Source organism: Pungitius pungitius, chromosome 14 (assembly GCF_949316345.1).
Source record: "Pungitius pungitius chromosome 14, fPunPun2.1, whole genome shotgun sequence".
NCBI lineage: Eukaryota > Metazoa > Chordata > Actinopteri > Perciformes > Gasterosteidae > Pungitius > Pungitius pungitius.
Genome location: NC_084913.1, coordinates 17,665,954 through 17,669,935, shown reverse-complemented (window position 1 = coordinate 17,669,935; position 3,982 = coordinate 17,665,954). Strand labels below are relative to the sequence as shown.

The 3,982-nt window shown below is 44.1% G+C and overlaps 1 long non-coding RNA gene across 1 annotated transcript; it reads left to right on the top strand.

Annotated features, from left to right (window-relative positions):
* The first annotated feature begins 1,343 nt into the window (after nucleotides 1-1,343).
* LOC134103974 (uncharacterized) lies at nucleotides 1,344-3,982 on the top strand. Its single transcript, XR_009941580.1, has 3 exons — nucleotides 1,344-1,715; nucleotides 1,832-1,947; nucleotides 2,444-3,982. It is a non-coding gene; the product is annotated as an uncharacterized LOC134103974 (long non-coding RNA).

The following is a 3,982-nucleotide window of genomic DNA, read 5'->3' as shown; positions in this document are numbered from 1 at the left end:
TGTAAAGTGTCTTATTATATGCAGCGAGTAAAATATTGATAAATGTAGCATGGTGCAATATTGATTTTGGGTTACAATAAAAACATTTTACATCATGATTATTTTGGCATTTCATTCAAAGGGACACACTAACTTCTAGATGGCTTGCGAGTCACCGAGTGCAAAACTGTGGGGGGGGGGGGGGGGGGGGGAAGAGCCATGGTTCCCTTGGAGACAGCCATGACTGACAGCTGTACTTCAAAGCCAGATCCACCCTTTTTTGGCACCAACATGAAGTGCAGAAGGGCCTACATGTGTAACTTGATCTCTTTTAATTGGTGTGAACTTACTGCACTTACTCGGACAATGTCACCCAAAGTTCACAGACCTAATTCAAGTGTCTTAAACTGAATTTTCCATATAATAAAATACCATTTTACTTGAATTGCTTACTTGAATGTGTGGCAGATCATATTTTTTAAAGAAAAATACAGTACAACGTGAAGGTTTGTAAGGATTTAAATGATCATTTATTATCAGAGTGGCATTTAATTACCACATCAAACAATTGCTCTGCACTAAACTGTAAGTGTAAATGTAAAGTGAAAATAACAAAACTGATCACTATGACTTGTGACCAATATAATTCACGTCTTTCTATACTAACAACAGCGGTCACGCAAAAGGGAATGAGGTAACAGTTTTCTCGACAAAAAATGCAGGTCACGTGAACAACGATCCAAAGACTCGTACATAGACCTAGGCCGTTTCTCAATATGCGTTCTTGTGTGGACTTTTGTTCTCGTGGACTCGTGAAACGTCATCAGTCGCAGCCCGAGTACTGTTCCAATTCCGCATCTGGCCGAGAACGGTCATAATACCCGGATGTGGCTCGCCCCGCCCATTTTACCGGGCATGCATCGGAGCAGGCTCGTCTGTTCTTGTGAGAGACATATATCCCAGAATGCATTTCACCTCAGCAACAGGCAACAACGACAGAGGAAAATAAACACAACTTTATGTCGAAGTTTATAAATACTACTTTTTTTAAGTAACGTAATGTAATTTTCTGACTGAGTAGTAAAATGTTTAAGTCAAAAACTAAAATAAAAACGTATTAGCAAGACCAGCTGACGTGGTGACGTCATCAAGTCAGCTGCTGTTCCAACTGCGGAAATGACCGTTCTCCGTTCTCCCGAACCTGCGAGTCAGGACTCCCGAGTCTGTCTCCCGAGTCTATTCTCGGGGGAACGCGAGTCCGTTCTCGCCGTCTTAGGTATTGAGAAACGGCCAAAGTTGGCCAACGAACGAATCCCTTCAGTTCCTTCTCGCTACCAGTGCTGAGCCTATGCAGGTCACGTGAACAACGATCCAAAGACCCTTACTCGGCAGACGAACGAATCGCTGATCCGAAGACACGGTCGGGAGGCGATTCGGTCGTCGGCCGAGTAAGGTGTTCGTTGTTCACGTGACCTGCATAGGCTCAGCACTGATAGCGAGAGGAAACTGAAAGGTTCACTTTAAGACGCGAACGATATTTGTTTACAAGCAAGGTGTAACCACGCATTCTTTATTGAGAAAATACCAATGCTCCCCCACCCCCCAAACATCAGCCGAAATGTTTCTACATCCTCCGTGTTGTGCTTCACGGTGGCTCCGTCGATCGATACCGGACTCCGCGCTCCAGCTGGCGGGCTTCCAGCTGCTCGGAGCGGACCGCGACACGGAGCTCGCCGGTAAGACGGAGTGTGCTTCTACTCAAACATGTGCAACGACCTATCACTAGGATTTGTTTTATCATTAACTGCAAACCGTTTACTCCCCGTGATTTCGCTTTTTTCATCCTGGTCAGTGTTTGTTTACATGCCGCCGCCGGGCTACGTGCAGGAGGCACAGCGGACACTCGCCGACCCGCTTCGGCGTTTGGAGCGGACCAACCCGGATAAACCTCCGCCATGAACTTCCTAAGTACAAACAGCTTATGAAATGCCCTACATGAGAATAGCAGTGCTTGCATTGGACGGATTTAGGCTAGTGAATTGGCTATTTGGCCGTGGAATTGACCCTACCCTACCCCCCCCCCCCCCGTTGAAATTAACGAATGACCCGAAAAAAGATTCGGTCTTTTTACTGAACGAGAATCAAAGAACCGAGTCAGTAAAAAGATCCGAACCTCACATCACTATCGTTCATGTTCACTGTGGTTTGTTGTTGTCTAGTTGGTGCTCCAGTATAATCGGTCCCCCCGAAACTCATCCAGTGAGAAACGTTCCGCGGTGCAAAAAAAAGTGTAAAAATGCATTAAAAATGTTGAATGCGTTATTTTTACGTGTAATTAATTGATCTTAATTCATATTGTAATTAATTAATCCCAATTAACGCGCTAAAGTCCCGGCTCTACTTTAAATATGATTCATATTACTGTCATCATAAACCAACATCTTTCTGCTCTCCCTCCCCACAGAAACCTCTGTGGATGGTGGTTCTATCTGATGGTGGTTGTCCCTGCAGTGGTCCTGCCGTACCCTCGTTCTGCTTCTTGAGATTACTTCTATCATTTTTGTTAGAGGATTTGAATGTATTGTACATCTTTTACATTGTTGTTTCTGTACACATGACATCCATTGCAGTCTGTCCATCCCGGGAGAGGGATCCCTCCTCTGATGTTCTCCCTAAGGTTTCTTCCCTTTTTTCCCCATTGAAGGGTTTTTTCTAGAGATGAGCGAGTACAGCATTTTCTGTATCTGTATCTGTTGAACCATATGAATTATTTGTATCCGTATCCGTACTCGGACTGGGCGGGGCCTAACCCGGAAGTAGGAAGGATTTACCCCGTAAATTGTCGGTGTAGTGGCCATTTGTCCTACGTATCCTCAATCAAAGGCCACTGATGCATCTAGTTTGACGTCTTTTACTCAGAAAAAAGAGTGTTGTCCAGGCGGTGTTTTCTTGTTGCTTGTTGTTTATTTTTAACCAAAATATCACCAAAAAACATAACATAAAGTGAGCTGCTTTCCTATGCACTGTCTAACTGTTAACTGCTTCACTGTTTCACTGCTGTACCTGTAACTGTAACTGGTAAAAACGTATTTGTCACCCTGGTGCATGCTGGTCCCACCTGGCTATGCCCTTAAGTAACCTCCAGGTGCCCACCGCATTACCCAATTAGTGATCCAATTACTCAATTAGTGATCCCGCTACCCAAACAATCAAGAAAAATATATTTAAAGAATATATAACTAAATTATAGCTCCTACAGTCGGGTTAAGCCTTTCTGCGGTTAAAACAGCATTCCTTCTTAATTCTTATCACTGATGATCATGAGAGAGAGAGGGTGTGTGTGTGGCTTAATTTGTAATATTAATATTTAGTTATTCAACACAACTAGTCAACGTCAGACACTGAGTGCGTGAAGAGATCCAGCAGACGGTAAAAAAAAACTGATGAGAGAGAGAGAGAGGTCAGTGCGTGAAGTAAAAAAAAAAAACTGGTTAGAGCCGACTGAAAAAAAAAACTCCGACAGGCAGAGACGCAATGCGAGTCGCATTCTTAAGCACCACGTCTTAACAAGCCCCACGTTTACCTGAACTCTACTAGTTAAGAACAACAAACCGCAGTAAAAAAAAATAAAGGCGAAGAAATCGTTTAAATTTATCGGGAAAGAACCGCGAACCTGCTACTGAGGGAGGGAGAGAGGAGTTCTGTGTGTGAGTGAGCCGAGCGGGACACAGCAACACAAACAGTATGTGTGTAGTGGAGGGGCAATGTGACTACCAGCCAATCACAGAACGCAGACACAGACAGCTACCCAATGAGGACTTTTATTCAATCCGAGCAGATATTGACTCGTATTACTCGTATAATACTCGTACTCGGCAAAAGTGCTTTATCCGTACCGGATACTCGTTTCAGCCGAGTATCCGGCTCATCTCTAGTTTTTTCATATTTTGGGGAGTTTTTCCTGTGCCGATGTGAGGGTTTCGGGACAGAGGAGGTTGCATGT